Source organism: Globicephala melas, chromosome 5 (assembly GCF_963455315.2).
Source record: "Globicephala melas chromosome 5, mGloMel1.2, whole genome shotgun sequence".
Taxonomy (NCBI): Eukaryota; Metazoa; Chordata; class Mammalia; order Artiodactyla; family Delphinidae; genus Globicephala; species Globicephala melas.
This window is the reverse complement of record NC_083318.1, coordinates 21,331,769-21,348,774: the sequence shown is the minus strand read 5'-3', so window position 1 is coordinate 21,348,774 and position 17,006 is coordinate 21,331,769. Positions and strand designations below refer to the sequence as shown.

Here is a 17,006-nt window from a genome sequence, read left to right as displayed (position 1 = left end):
TGGTTTACATTTGAAAGGTACACACAAGGGAGAGTTGTTTATTATCTCTAAGAATTGGCTAACACTGGGAAGGGCAGTTCTTTCAAGCTAGCAAAATCTCAGATGTCAAAGCGTCAGAATACAAAAAATAAGACATGATTAATACAATCATATAATGATGCAAGTGTGCAGTCCAGGAGCTGTGACTACCTAGTATATAGCTCTGATCTACTAACTAGAGACCAGAAAATCCTAAGTTGTTATAAATAAAGTAGGCAAAAAAACACCGAAAAACTGCCTAGGGAACCATTTATAAGACAGGAAGTAGACTTAGCCTTGAAGCAATGGGACTGACTCTGATATTCCCAATATTCATGCTGATGAAGCTCTGTGCTACTGATATAAAAAAATCTTTCTTTAGGCTTGTAGCTTCAGGAGGCTAGATAGTGGGCAGCTGAAGAACATTAAATGAGAATGGCAAGGGCAGAGAAAGAGCTTTAAAAAATTTTATTCAAGGTGAGCCATCAAACTAAAATAAAATATATGAGAGATATGAAGACAGTAAAAAAATAACCAGTAGAAGATGAATTCATTCCAGATAAAAATGAAAAAAGCAGCCTCAAAATGACTTTTAAGTCTGTTTAAAATCCTGTCTTAGTCTGCTCAGGCTGCCATAATGTAATACCATAGACTGGATGGCTTAAACAACAGAAATTTATTTTCTCACAGTTCTGGAGGCTGGGAAGTCCAAGATCAAGGTCCTGGCAGGTGAGGGCTCTCTCCCTAGCTTGCAGAGGGCTACCTTCTCACTTTGTCCTCACATGTCAGAGAGAGAGAGAGAGAATCTGATGTCTCTTCCTCCTTTATAGGGACACCAGTTCCAATATATCAGATTACCACCCTTCTGACTTCATTTAACCTTAATCATCTTCTTAAAGGCTCTATCTCCAATACAGTCACATGGGGGATTAGTGTTTCAACATATAAAATTGGAGAGGGGACACAGTTCAGTTCAAAGCAATATGCCTCTAGCTGCTCCAAATTCATGTCTTTATCATGTGCAAAATACATTCATTTTGTCCCAACAGCCCCCAAAGCCTTATTATCTCATTCTAGCATCAACTCTAAGTCTTAAGTACAAAGTCTAATCTAAATATCATCTAAATCAGATATGGATGAGACTCAAGGTACAGTTCATCCTGAAACAAAAATTCCTCTCCAGCTGTGAAACTGTGATACCAGACAATTTATGTGCTTTTGAAATACAGTGGTGGGAAGGCATAGACATTCCCACTCCAAAAAAAAGAAAGAAGAAAGAAGGATGGAGTGACAGGTCCCAAGCAAATCCAAAACCTAGCAAGGCAAATTCCATTAGGTTTTAAGGCTTGGGAATAATCCTCTTTGGCTCCTTGTCCCAGCTTCTGGACCCACTGGGGTGGCAGTCCTTTGGCTCTGCCAGGTAGGGGTCTCATCTCCAAGGCTTCAGTTGGAGGCTGTATGGCCTGTTGAAACCAAGGTGATGCTGCCACTCTTTGAAGCTGTAGAGGCAGCCCTGATGATCTCTGAATGGCCTTTGGAGTCAGTCTTCCCTTTTCTTAAAGAATAGTATACATTTGCAACCAAATAGCTCTATGGCCCCACCTTGTAGAATCTAAGAAGTTTGACAGCCTTCTTTCATTTCATCCTGTCTCAGTCTCCTTAACTGGCAGTGTTTCTGCTAGTAAAATCCCATCTCTATTCCTGGTTTTTGCTGAGTTAGCCGAATAAATTTGTGATTCTAATCCCTGCTAATCTTCCTTTCAAATGGTTGTTTAGCCATACCCTCAGTGTTTTCTTCAGAACAAGCCTTCTCATATTTTGTAAAACGGGTAGACTGAGAATATTCTAAGTCTTCAAGTTCTGGTTCGTTTTTGCTTAACAATTCCTTCTTCAGTTCATCTCCCTCTTCTTTCATTTTACTATAAGCAGTCAGGAGAAACCACGCTGCTCCTTTAACAGTTTTGCTCAGCAATCTCCTCAGCTAAAGACCCATTTTTTTTTAAATTTCATTTTTTAATTGAAGTATAGTTGCTATATAATATTATATAAGTTACAGGTGTATAATAATAGTGATTCACAATTTGTAACGGTTATATTCCATTTATAGTTATTATAAAATATTTGCTATATTTCCCATGTTGTACAATATATTCTTGTAGCTTATTTTATACCTAATAGCTTGTACCTATTAATTCCCTATCCCTATCACGCCCCTCCCCCCCCCACTTGTAACCACTAGTTTGTTCTCGATGTCTGTGAGTCTGCTGCTTTTTTGTTTTATTCACTAGTCTGTTGTATTTTTTAGATTCCACGTGTAAGTGATATCATGCAGTATTTCTTTGTCTGACTTACTTCACTTAGTACAATGCCCCCCAGGTCCATCCATGTTGCTGCAAATGGCAAAATTTCATTCTTTTTTATGGCTGAGTAGTATTCCATTGTATGTATGTACATTCCATTCATCTGTCGATGGACACATAGGTTGCTTCCATGTCTTGGCAATTGTAATTAATGCTGCTATGAACATTGAGGTGCATGTACTTTTCAAGTTAGTGTTTTTGTTTTTTTTCAGATATATACCCAGGAGTGAAATTACTGGGTCATACGGTAGTTCTATTTTTAGTTTTTTGAGAAACCGCCATACTGTTTTCCACAGTATGAATGGATGCACAGAGCGAGAAGTTAGACGTTTTTAACAAAGAGAAAATATAAAGAACAACCAAACAGAGGTGAAGAATACAATAGCTGAAATGAAAAATATACTAGAAGGAATCAACAGTAGACTAAATGATACAGAGGCATGGATCAGTGAGCCAGAAGACCTAGTAGTGGAAATCACTGCCACTGAACTAAATACTCAATCTTACTGCTTGCAAGTTCTGTCTTCCACAAAACACCAGAACACCAGATCAGCCAAGTTCTTTGCCCTTTATAACATGGTTATTTTTTCTTACAGTTTTCTATAACATGTTCTTCATTTCCATCTGAGACCTCACCAGAATGACCTTTAATATCCATATTTCTACTAACATTCTATTCATGGTTATTTATGTATTCTCTAAGAAGATACAGACTGTCTCTCAAGGTCTCTTCTTTACTTTTTGAACCCTTACTAGAATCACCTCTAATGTCTGTAGTTCTACCAATATTGCCTTCACAGCAATCCAGGCTTTTCCTAGCATGCATCTCAAAAACTCCTCCAGTCTCTACTCACTACCCAGTTGCAAAGCTCCTTCCACATTTTTAGGTATTAGTTACAGAAGCATCCTACTTCTTTTTTTTTTTTTTTAATTTTTATTGGAGTATAGTTGCTTTACGATGTTGTTAGTTTCTACTATACAGCAAAGTAAATCAGCTATACGTACACATATATCCCCGCTTTTTTGGATTTCCTTCCCATTTAGGTCACCACAGAGCACTGAGTAGAGTTCTCTGTGCTATACAGTGGATTCTCATTAGTTTTCTCTTTTATACATAGTATCAGTAGTGTATGTATGTTAATCCCAATCTCCCAATTCATCCCACCCCCAGAAGCATCCTATTTCTTGGTACCAGTATCAAAGAGGAAAAGGAAGGAATAATCTCTATTAAAAAAATATAAAATCAGGGCTTCCCTGGTGGCACAGTGGTTAAGAATCCGCCTGCCAATGCAGGGGACACGGGTTCGAGCCCTGGTCCAGGAAGATCCCACATGCCACAGAGCAATTAAGCCCATGCCCCACAACTACTGAGCCTGTGCTCTAGAGCCCGTGAGCCACAACTACTGAGTCCATGTGCCACAACTACTGAAGCCTGCGCACCTAGAGCCTGTGCTCTACAACAAGAGAAGCCACTGCAATGAGAAGCCCACGCACCACAACGAAGAACAGCCCCTGCTCGCCGCGACCAGGGAAAGCCTGCACACAGCAACAAAGACCCAATGCAGCCAAAAATAAATAAATAAATAAATAAAATTTAAAAAAAATATATAAAATCATATGAACAGGAAAAAGATCCAATTAGTAACCCTAGAAAATATATCAGCATTAAAAAAGTCATAAAACTGAAAGTATAAACTCTGGAATGAATAAAGTTAAAGACTTAATAAACTGGAAGAGAGAACTAAGAATTGTGCCCAGGATGCAGCATAAAGAAAAAAATTGAAAAAGTTGTTGAGATACAGTGTTCCTCAAGAATCCTTGTTTAATGGAATTTTAATGGGATTCTAGCAAAAGATAAAGAGGAATGTTTTAGCAGCATATTCAAAGAAGTAATGGCTGAGAAATTTTAATATGTATACGTAAAAATCAATAGGGAAAAGCCTAATGTACACTTTACCAATCCAAGAAAAGTTAGGAAAGGAGGAGAAATGAAGCCATGAGAAATCGCTGATGAAACCAAACCATGAAATAAAATGGTCAGTGTAACTCCAAATACATTATAGTGACAATAAATGTAAATGGATTACATGATTCTGATTAAATTAAAAATCAAATTATTAGCTTGGATATAAAAAAATCAGTTATATGCTCTTTATAGTAGACACTGACACAAACACACACATTCACTGCCACACCCGTGCACACCCACCCTAAAACAAAATTTGAAAAGAAAAAAAGAAAAAGAGATGTGCCAGGCATATATGGAGCAAAAAAGAGCTGGTATAACAATATCACTCAAACTAGAATTTGCAAAAGCATTAACATGTATAAAGAATATTTGAAAAGAGTATAAAAATTACAGATTTGTGTATACTAAATACAGACTTAAACTGTAAAACACCCAAAACACAAAAAACTACAAAAACTTAGAACTGCAAAATAAAATTGACAAAGTTATTATAATAATGGCAGAATTTAGCACATCTCTTAGAAACTACTTATTGGAGAATATACAGAGAGGATTTGAGTAACACATATAGCATGATTTTAAATATATATATCTCTGTACCCAAAAGAGAACCCAACAGAGAATATGCATTCTTCTAAAACATGCATTCAACATTTTAAATGTTTAAAATTTACTATATACTTTCAGTCATAAAGAATCACAATTATTCACATATTATCTGGTCACTCTGCAACTAAATTAGAAATTAAGTATTACAAATAGTAATGAAAATCCTACAGGTTGGAAAACCTGGAAGAATAAAAAGCCTCAACAATGAACGGATTAAAGAATAATTCACAAAGAAAATTATAAAATTTATTAACTGAATGATGATTGAAAAACTAAAATACTAATAAAAATTAAGAAAATTTATGAGATGTAGCTAAAGCAGTACCTACAAGTTATGAATAGTCTTAAATATATTTATTACAAATAAATGAGCTAGCATGTAATCCAAGAAGCTAGATGAAGAAATCAAAAGAACAGTAAGAAAGTTGAAGCAATGAAATTATAAAAACAACATACAAATTAATAACCTAGGAAAAACACTAATGAGATACTTTTAAAAATTGGATCTTTTGAAAGCTAGTAACTAGGCAAGCCTCTAGAAAGTTTGATCAAGGTAAACATATATATATACTTGATTAATGAATTATTCATATAATGGAATACTACTATACAGCAACTAGACTGAGTGAATTTGGCCTACATGTATCAGTTTACAGAAATCACAAAAACATATGTTAAGGAAAAGAATAAGGTGCTGAATGATAAAAATTTCTGTAGTCTTATTTATTCATTGAATAATGTTTTATATGTTTATATATAAAAACATGTGTATATATGTGTGTGTATGCATGAGTATGTTGTGGGTATTTATGTAATAAAATTACCTGTTAACATTTTATTTCTTAAAAAAATTGAAGCATTATGGCAGAATGTTAGCATTTAAAAATCTTTAATAAAATAATATACATATGCTTGAAGTTTCTTTTTCAGTTTTCCTCTATCCCATTCCCTTCCTTCCATCTACAGAAGTATCCATTATCCTGAAGTCAGTATTGTTTTGTTTTATTTTACATTTCCAACTAGTTTTATACCTCTACATTTTGGAAAAACTCCCACTCTCACAAAGTAGTTTCTCTTTTTCCATTTTAGGGAACTATAACTCTCCTTCGACAATTTTGTTTTCTAGTAGTTTCTTTTGCATGACGAAGGAATGATTTCATTCCCTGGAAAGACGTAGCCGACCAAATGGATACTGGCATTTAGACCCAAGGCCAAAAAGAAATCAGTTTCTTCCTAGCACCAGTTATGCTGTGGACATGTAAAGCATAAAAATGGAAAATAGAGTCAGCATTCACTACAGATCTTTAGAGTACTTACTAGCTCATTTGACTAGCATGGAAAGAATTATAGAGAAATATGAAAGGTATCGCCCAATGCTTTTTGAAAAAGGATTTTTTTTATACAAATATATACTCCATCCCCCCAAATTCTTACATGTTGCTTTTGTGGAATAAAGAATTGAATATATATATATATATGTGTGTGTGTGTATATACATATATTCCATTCAATATATCATAGTAATTAATCACCATGAAGAGATTTAGTTTTCTCATAAAGGTAGCCTATGAATAGCTTTCTTTCTGGAATAAAATAAGATTTTCATCCTCAGCATCTTTGCTTTACTTTTTTTAAAAAATTAATTAATTTATTGTTTATTTCTTTATTTTGGCTGCACCAGGTCTTAGTTGTGGCACACAGGCTCTTTGTTGCAGCATGCGGACTTCTTAGTTGCAGCATGTGGACTTCTTAGTTGAGGCATGTGGACTCTTAGTTGTGGCATGCATGCGGGATCTAGTTCCCCCATCAGGGATTGAACCTGGGCCCACTGCACTGGGACGGAGCCTTACCCGCTGGACCACCAGGGAAGTCCCGTTTTGCTTTACTTTTGAAAATGTTTAACCTTAATTACATGCTAAGTGCAGGTTGATTGATGATTACACAAATCTTACCAGCAATGGTAAAGACCAAAATCAGAGAGTCCAATTGCCTTTTGTTCATTCTGCATTAGACAATTGGATCCTTTTATAGTTTATCAGTTCCTAGGATATTTTCTAAAAATTAATAAATTGACTTTCTCAATGATACATTATGCTTGAGTATCCTGAGGGAAAAACTAACATTATTGACCATTTCCACATGGCAAGAATTTCCTCTGTGAGTTACAATTGACAAATTCGTTGTTTTCAGCTTTTCTTTACCTCCTATTATTTCTCTTTTTCAAATTTGAGGGACTTTTGTACATCTTTCTTGGCTCAAAAACTCACAGATGCACTGCCCAACGGTTTTTTACCCCTTTTTATTATGAAATTGTTGCTATTTAAAAGAAAATTCACAAAAGCATGCAATTATCCCCAAATATATCATACCAATATCCCATTTTTTGCAAGATAAATAAAAATAGTATATCCCAAAACTTGTGAATAGTAAAGGCTGTGAAGTCATATCTAAAAAACTTTAGTCAAGCTGATGTCATTGCCACCCACTGAAATTCCATTTGTATTCTACCTTCTCAGTTTTAAAATTTGCAAGCGTTACCAATCTATGTAAAATTTCTATACTCTTAGAAAAGTTCATAAATTCATTCATATATTTTAGTAGACATTTAGCCAGGCATTAAAAGTGATATAAAACTAACACAAGATATAATCATTTACCACAGGAATTTGGATTTGTTGAGCAATGCATAAACATACCAGCTTAATTCCTCATGGTGCAAAGCAGCATATGAACCAATGTCTAATGGGGTCAAATGCTCGTGCATTATAAAAGAACAATTAATTTGAGCTGGAATGGTCAAGGATGGCTTTGTGAAATTTCTGGGAGAACCCAAGTAGAACCCAAGTGGCTATCTAGTTTTTGGATATATAGAGACCAAGGGGAGTTGATAATTACTTAGAAACATGAGTGTATCTTGTTCAGGAAACAGTGAAGTGTCTGACCTATCTAAAGAAAAGGATCTGCACTGGGAAGTAGTGAAGAGAAAACTGATTACTGGAGCAGGTTGCATTGTGGAGGATCTTCTATGACCTAAGAAGATAAATTTAGAGCAGTGTTTATTAATATATGTTCCTAGGATCATTCATTAACAGGGTTCCTTCAAAAGGATCTCCCAGGTGAAATAAATGTGGAAAATACTGGTTTTCTTTACTGTGGGTCTTCTCTAAGACATTAACATGTTAATGGGCATTTTGATTTCCAAAATGAAAATACAGCATTTCCCAAACCTATTTGACCATGGAAGCCTTTCTAGAAAAAAAAAATGCATGGGTCAAGTATTCTATATGTATTGGTACCAATTTCCGTCTACAAATGGATATATGTAAGATATGTACTGTTCTATATTTTTAAATAATTCATTTGGTTTCTAGTTTAATCCTTTGTTCCCAGATTGGCAGAAATTCAGGATCTCTCCATTTTCTCCATGAGTGTGGCCATGTTTTGGAGTCTTCTAGTGCCAAGGAGTTAGGTGGTTATGGAGTGGGGGGATGACACTTAACTGATCCTCTGTGTCATCTGTGTATGCTGGGCATCTGCTGAGATGTCCTAATTGCTATCTGGTCCCAGGGAATTGGTCTGTACAACTGTTGCTGAGACATGTCATTCAAATCCAGTGGCTCTCTTTGTTCCTTCCATACCATTCGCAGATTGATGGGAATAACTTCCCTGATCTGTTCTGTGTTGAGGTACTAGAAATTTCGTGTGAATGTACAATGCCCCATTTTTCTTAGATATGTCATTTAGTTCTGTGAGGGCTTCCTGATTCCTCTTGGTTTCTACTCAGGAAATGCGGCACGTGTTCCGTACACCTGATGGTTTTGGGCTTTTCGCATGAGGTTTCCACCTAAATTTTTACTGTGCCATGAATTGTTTTTGTTTCCTAGGAAACTAAATTTTCAAAACTGATAAGCAACAAAGAGCTCTCTTTTCCTCAAATTCTTCTGTAACTTCTGTTCCCTGAGGAAATGATCTGTCTCCTGAGACAGCTTAAGACAGGGAGAAGGGTAAAGGCAAGAAATATCTGAGGAAAAAATCAATTATTATTTCAAAGATATTTTCTACCCCACTTCCTGATACCCCTTGGGAAGTGCTGGTATAAAGAATGGACGGTTAAAAGCTGATGAATAAAATGATGTGTGTGGTAGTAATGCTGTCCTGAGTCATGATTTTCATGTGTGGTAGATTACAGTAATAGCCCTCAGTAAATAATGAATAACTCATTGTCTTTGTAGTCTTTTGTGGAGTACTCTCCTACGTTGCCTCTTGAAAATCCTCTCGTGCTATTGGGAGCCCTTCTTCCACCATATGAAGAAGACTGGCCAGCTTGTTGAAGACATGGGGATCAACCCAGAGCCAACAGCAACCAGCAGACACGTAAGTTAGCTCCAGGTGAGCTGCCAACTGACTGCCGGTGCGTAAGTGATCTTAGTGGACACCCAAACTGCCAGATGAGCCTCCCCCAAAGTGTTAATATGAATCATAAGCAAATAAAATGGTTGTCGAACCATTTTTATTGTATCAATATAAAAATGTACAATACAATACAAAAAATATAGTATAATATGGTAGAAATAGAAGATAGAAGAGATACATTGTGGGTAGATTTTCTCAAACAGGCATATATGGAATCAAGAAAAAGAAAAAGTCAAATGGGATGAGCTGGAACCTTGGAAGGTCTTATTTTTCATTCAGTGATCTAAAGTGGTTTTCTTGGTTTAAGGTGCCTCATGTTCATTCTTCTGCCAGGAAATTAATTTATTTCTCGGTAAGATCTGAGGATTGAATCCAGACTCAACAAAATCATGCAAATGTTGGGTAAAAAGAGTTCTCAAGTGAGATATTATAGGAAATAAAGAAAAAAGAAGGGTCAGGTGTGACTGTGGAGATTCTAATCTTCAGTGACTTAGAAAATTGTAGACAGGTAGCTGGGTGGACCCGTGCTAGATGGGGCCTTGGCATCATCCTGCCGTTGTGCCTTTTTGTAAATCACTATCACTCTCACTGGCTTGGATTCAAGAGGTTGTTTTGTTGTCACCGATGAAAAAAAAAACAAAGTTGTCTTAGTATAAGCATATTCTCAGATATTAGGCTCATCTAAATTCCTCATTAAATGGATTTTCCTAAAGATTTCCTCAAAGCAATGAGGTAAATGTCATAAAACCAAGAAATGTTAAAAATATGAAGGGACTCACGATACATGTCCTCAGGTTCTGAATCTAAATGCTGCCTTATAAAATGGACTGCTACCAGTTAGCTTGATTAGATAGGCTCAAACAGTACTCGCTCTAATCTCTTGGGAACTTCTACTAGCCCTATTAATTGCTTTTTTACAAATTTATTTTACATCCATTATCTTATTTAATCTTTACAACAATCCTTAGATTTAGACATTATTTTTACTCACATTTTAGAGATCAAGAAACTGAAACTGAGCTAGAATAACTGGCCGAACTTAATGCAGTTGGTAAATAGAGGCACATGAGGTTATAGTCTGGAAAGGCTGTTTGACATTAAGTCAAGTCCTCGTTTTCTCAATGATGCTGGTTCTTTTCAACCTGTTTCAAAGGCACTGGGAACGTGTGGTGCCTCAGGGACCACTGACCAGAAAAAGGAGAGAGAAGGGAATAAACCAGGCAGTGCTCTGGGCCCCTCACTCTAGTTTCAGCCAGAGCACATCTGATATATATGAATCCCATTTAAAGTTTTGTTTGAAAAAATTCTCAAATGCTGTATTATACCGTGATGTCTCCTAATGCCGTACTAGCAACTTCTTGAAGTCAGACCTGTCTTATCCTTTCTTTGGTTTCACAACAGTGTGAAACCTCCGCTGACCTGGAGCAGATGGAAATCATTGCCCTTGGGATGTGCTTTGGGCTCCAGGACAGCACAGTCTAAGGACCTCCCATGACCCCCTGGTAGCCTTGCTGTCTTTGTCATCAAAGCCAATTAAGTATTCACAGTACCTGCAGCCTTCTCACTGTTACCAGTGATATCACTGTTATTACAACTCATTGAGCTCTCTTCAAAGAGGGAAGTGATATCTTCTCCAAATATCTTGAGGCAGTTTTCAGTGAGAAAGTGTACAAAAGAAATCTGTAACACAAAAGGGCAAAAAACAGGGTGTTATTTTATGGCATAGTTATAAATCACATTTCATATGTGAATCTTGGCTCTAACAAAAATGCAGAATAATTCTGAGAAAAATTCAGACTTGATTAAAATAAATAAATAAGTATATATATATATATATATACACACACACACATACACACACACACACACTAGTTTTCTCTACGAAATAACTGATACTTTCAAGAGTACTTTGGGCACAGATTTTAAAATTCTTTTAATCAGTGGGCTAAAATTATAATTTGTGGCCTAATTTAAGTAGCTAACATTTTTGTAATGATGGTTACATCTTTAAAACTAGGATAATTTTCAAGTAACCCACATAGGATATTTGGGGCAAAGATGTATATTCTCTTATTAAATTTTATTTATTTATTTTTATTTAAGAACTTTTCCAGTTTTATTGAGATATAATTTATTATAACATCTTATTAAAATTTATAAAGTATCCAATACACAAAAACTTGTGAAATTCACTTAAGAAATATCTGAAATGTGGGAAGCAGTGATTTCTGTGGAAGGAAGCAGCTGGAGAGAAAACATGTGATGTGTTTTTCTGACTGTGTTGCCTTGCCTCATGCTTGCTCTGGGTAAGCTTGGGGAAGAGCTGTGTTCTTATTAGGCATGTTGTGGCTCTATTAGGATGTTCTGAAATCTTTTACTAGTTTCTTCATCCTGCAGTGGAGGCAAAATAGTGGCCAAGTAATTTTCTGAATGAGCCACAACTGGCAGAGCGAGGCCAGTATGTGTGGAGCCATGGGTGCTCATATTGCCCAAGCCACCTAGGATGTGCCAGCAGTGACCAGAGCAGCTAGGTGTTGTCATCACTGTGCAGTGATGAAACCGTGGCTTGGGAACCTTGCCCAAGTTTACACATCCCTTAGTGATTAGGCTGAGAGTTGAACCTTGGCTCTCAGACTCCAAAGCCCAAGGTTCTTTTCTATCATATCATCCTACTCTCATCTCTCTATTCTTTAGTCTCCTGGATGAGAAAGGAGAAGTGACTCAGCTGCTCTTAATTTCCAGCTTAACAACCCACCTTCCCATACCCCACCAGAGTAGGACTCTGCCACTTCAGGGGAATGCAATTAAAACGCGCACTTTAAAAAACTGGTCCATCAGAGTTAATACCGCAAACTTCAGGTTCAATGTGGGGACTCTGCCCCACAAGGCATAAACATGAGAGATCTCATTACCTTTTTTGTGAAGTTGTTTTCTAATTCTGAGCTGCCAGAATTAGACGGGCAAAGAATGCTTGGGGCTGTACACACTGATAAAGTGTAAACTGTCATCTGATTGGATGAGGAATGTTGCGTAACACTCCAAAAAGGTATCACAAGAGAACTACATTGCTTTTGGCAGCTGGTCTAAAAGACTAAAGACAGAAAAATGTACTTCTAAATGAAGCAAGTCATTTTGCTTAGGAAGTGGAAAGACAAAGAGAACGGAGTACTTCTTTGTATACCATGTACACAGTCCACTCTCAGAGTTCCAGGAATGAATGCATACAAAAATGTTTCATTGAACTTAATTCCTGAACCAGGTAAGAACTTCTCTGGTTAGTTATGTGTTTGACAAAGTTAAGATCATACCACTGGCAGATCGATCCTTTAGCATCTCTTTTTAGACCAATGGATTTCATCTCCAGCAATTCCATGTATTCAGAAGGTGTAAAATGGTCAAGGATTCCATATTAATAAGATGAGGAGAAAAACACGAATTCAATATCAACAGTAAGGCATGCATCTATTTTTAAACTGGCTTCCTGGGTATGATCAAGTGAAACCCTCTGACATTGGTCATTATTTTAGTGGACAAAGCTGTAAATTATAAGCTAATATTTTCCTAAGAGTATTGCATCATTACCTCTGGGTTGCAGTTATTTTCTCCTCCTCATTCCCTTGATCAATAACACCAAGCCATTTATCATAGAGACTGGCTGAAAATACACCTCCGTGGATATTTTGAAGAAAATCCTTACACAGATAAAAAATATATATTATTTTTATGATAAATACATTGGAGAAATTACAGAGAAAACATTTAGTTGGAAAATTCAGTCCAGTCCCCACTTCCTTCTCAACTACACAAACTGTGATCCACACAGAGCTTGGCTCTGGTTATCCACTGACTTGCACATCCAGAAGCATTGCTTGGATTTTCTCTAACTAAAATTAGAAGCGTAAAATTAGAAGCATAAAAGTAGACTCTGGGCTGTAGTGAGAATGACGCTAAAGCCCCTTCCATCACCTGGAACCTACTCATGTTAGCACGCTAGTACAAACTGACAAGGTCTGGTGACTCCTCCTAAATCCTAAATCCTATTAGTTTCTTGAAAAGAAGTGGACATACCCATTTTGCTTGTACTTTAGACACAATGTTTGCTCTTAATTCAGCAAAAAAAGTTCTGAAACAAAAAAATAACCAAAAAACACACCTCCAACATGCTCTTGCACACATATTAAGAGAGAACTGGGCTTTCTGACTTGAGGTATGTATGTATGCTCCTTGGGAAAAAAAACTAATAATAGCTTCAGTCTTCCTTTTTTTAACTATATAAAAGTTCAGTTCTGCAGACTTTTAAGCAGTAGGTGTTAGAAATATATCAAAATCCCCAGTGGGAACTACATGTTACCCCTTACAACTCCTTGAATGGAACACGTCCTCCCAAAAAAGGAAATTGAAAATTTGGATATATTGCAACTTCTGAGTATCAGGGCTAGAGATATGCAAATGTAAGCTTCCTAAGTGGAGGCCTGGAAAATTCATAACTTTAGAGGGCTGATGAACAAGTCTTAATATCATAGAATTGGGCCTATTAAAATTTATGAAGTCATAATCTTCTGTGTAAGACTGAGGGGAAATTAGTGCATTGCCTTGCTAGTTTCAAAAGCACACCTTGCTTCCACTGGTCTTAATATGTAGCCCGACTTCTCTTAATAGTAGCTTGCTCAGGAGATGCTTCTAGGCAACTGTCATGATTATAATCCAGCAAGTGTTACTTTTATTGAGCTGCTGTTTGTGCCAGGCACTCTTTTGAGTCCTGGGAACAGAGCAGTGGAGACAATAGACAAAGTCTTTGTCCTCTCGTACCTTTACTGTGTTATTGGTATACAATACCCACTCACGATCATTAGGTTTTTCACTGTTTCCTAAGGAGTGGCCCCAATATACGTGGAGAGAGGAAGCACTCCAGCTTTGGCTGGTTCTGGGAGTCTGGGAGGGTGCAGCAGGGCCTTTGCCTCATGGGTACCAAATTACATGCATTTGGAGTGTGTGTCTCCTCTCTTTCCTGGACCCCGTTCTGTAGAGTCCATTGGTGAGGCTGAGTGTGGTTAAGCCAGAACATGACATGTGCAGAATATGCCAGGGGTATCTGCTGTTGGATCTCTGTTTATAGATAGTTTAATGGCAAACTCAATGTGGTACTGATGATATATTCATTTCTGATTTAGACCAACTCTCTGGTTAGTGTGACACATGGTATTATACAAAGCCAAGGTTGCAAAGTTTGATTCCCCACCAAGATCAGTCAACTTTAGGAAGAGGAAACGTTGTGAATGTCTAAGAACTGTAGCCGTGAGTAGCTACCCTCTTGCTAGTCTGTGCTTATAACATGGAAATAGGCAAGAGCCTACTAACTTTTGCTAGAAAATCACGTCAGTTCCGTGTGTGCACCCTACGGAGGGCAATACTCATCTTGCTATTTGCATACCTAGTGTGCGTTATTATGGTGCTAGTGTAGTAGGGGCCAACTCTAAGTCATTTCTGAACTGTTGCTATTTATCATATAGTCAGATTACAATCAAACATTAACAGGGGACAAGGAAAGACCAAATGTTACTGAGTTTCTAAGATAATTTTAATAAACTGTTTACAGTCATTACTACATTAACATATTTTTGTTCAGAGCTGCTAACAAGTACCAACATGGATTGATTAAATTTTTCTGTTCTGTTATTCCCCTGGTAGAAATGTAACTAGACACTTGTGATTTAGCTGTATCATTTCAAACTCAATCTATTTTTGTATAAATCTATTGAATTTTCAGAATTCCAAACTGATTTTGACTGCTGCACCCACTTTAAAAGTCAGATTTATAAAGAGGCATGTGGTAGGAGCTGGTTACCATGTAACTATAACCACGGGTGGTGGGTTAAACTACCAATATCAACAAAGGATGCCAAAGGTGGTAAAAGGAGGAAAAAGGAGGAACAAAGCGTGGAGTCATCCCTACACTAATTTTAAAGTAAAAGGCATTAAGAGACAGGGGAAGGAAGGATGATGAAGGGATCAGGTGTCCTCACTGAGCATTTTTTGATTCATTGTAAGGCAAATGTTTACTTACTGTGGTAAACTTGTGTAACTATTTCCAAAAGCTTAATATGAATTTTCTTTAATATGAACTTTGCCTTCATTAGGAAGGTGGCGAGGAAGTCATCAAAAGCAGGAAGCTTGTTTTGGTAAACACTCTGTATGTGTAAGTGTGTGTTTTGAAATTGATTATTTTTATTCTTTTGCATGGAGTGTTCAGGAATGAAGATGGGGAGGGTGTTGTGTGATGAAAAAGGAAAGTATATCTAACATTGTGGGGCTTTTAACACCCAAAGTAGCTTCCTTCAGTTTTGACTTTGTCAAGTGTTTTTATATTATGCCTATTACGGTTCTTGGGCAGTCATGATGAAGGACCAGTCATATAGCTTCAGAGTTACTCTGTGTGTGGATAATGCTAGAACGTTCCCTACCTTTAAGATGGATGCTACCATAAGAACGGATTCATCATCCAAGTTCACTTTGTCCCGAGTTTAGTTTCTCCTTTAGGGCTTTGCATGATTTTATACTGGCTGATTTTCTGAAGATGCCTTCTGTGAGAGGCCCTTTTTGATTGATAAAGGAAAGCATATGCTCTAGGGAAGAAAAGAAAACTATGTGGCATTTCCTATCTGCAAGCCCTGAGCACAAGCTTGCCCCCTTTTTGACAGAGCTGGGGTGTATGAGGGTACAGTGCTAGAGCTGGAAGGACTGAAGTCCATTTGAAATTTTTCTTCAGTGTTTCCAAATATATTTTCTACCCAACAATCCATTTTACATTCATACACTGAAACATTTTAAACACTTGTTTAATCAGATTTTCCTTTTTAGTAAATTTACACTGTTAAATCAAACTTCTCTGCTTTGAGGCCTTTGTAGAATCCCCCTCTCCTCCTTCACTGTTCCTTTCTCATTATTCCCTAGTATAGATGCTCTTTACTAAGTGTAGAAATCTTTTTGCCATACTAATTTCCCATTTGTTTATTCTCCTTTCAGTGACCGTATACCCCATTTCTACTCCCTGTATTTCCTCCCCTCTTTTAAGACAGCCTCAAAACCCCTCTCCTCCTTCTCTGATCATACTCCCTTCTCATCTGTCTTTCATTTCCTTTTGTTGTGTCTTCATGTCCTCTGCTTACAGAGTAGAGAGGTAACAGATATTGGAGTCAGGTAATCCAAGGAATCTGGAATCTGTTACGCTACTCATCTGCTATATGACTTCGGGCACAGCACATACTTTACTGAGGCTTTTTTGTTTTTCACTTATGAAGTGGGGAAGATGATAATCATAGTTACCCCCTAAATTTGCTGTGAAAAGTGCAAGGACTGGGGTAGTAGCTAGCATGTAACTATCAAAAGTGTGATAAATTTCTTCACATATAGCATAAGATTCCCTGCATGTGGTATAGTGCTTGGAGAGCGCTGACAATTCAGTATGCTAATTTGATAGAACACAGGTCAAACTCTGACTTGCATCTGACGCAGTCTGTCAGGATTAAATGACTCATACTTGCCAGGGGATGAGTCTTTATGCTTAAGCACTTGAATTACAAATGAAATCTATGTGAGATATTTTGAGTCATAAGATTGAGTAAACTCAGCTGAAGGAG

At 37.0% G+C, this 17,006-nt stretch overlaps 1 pseudogene; it reads right to left on the bottom strand.

The window, feature by feature from the left end:
- Window positions 1-9,859: 9,859 nt before the first annotated feature.
- On the bottom strand, window positions 9,860-15,987 carry LOC115857166 (rho GTPase-activating protein 20-like; annotated as a pseudogene).
- Window positions 15,988-17,006: the final 1,019 nt, after the last annotated feature.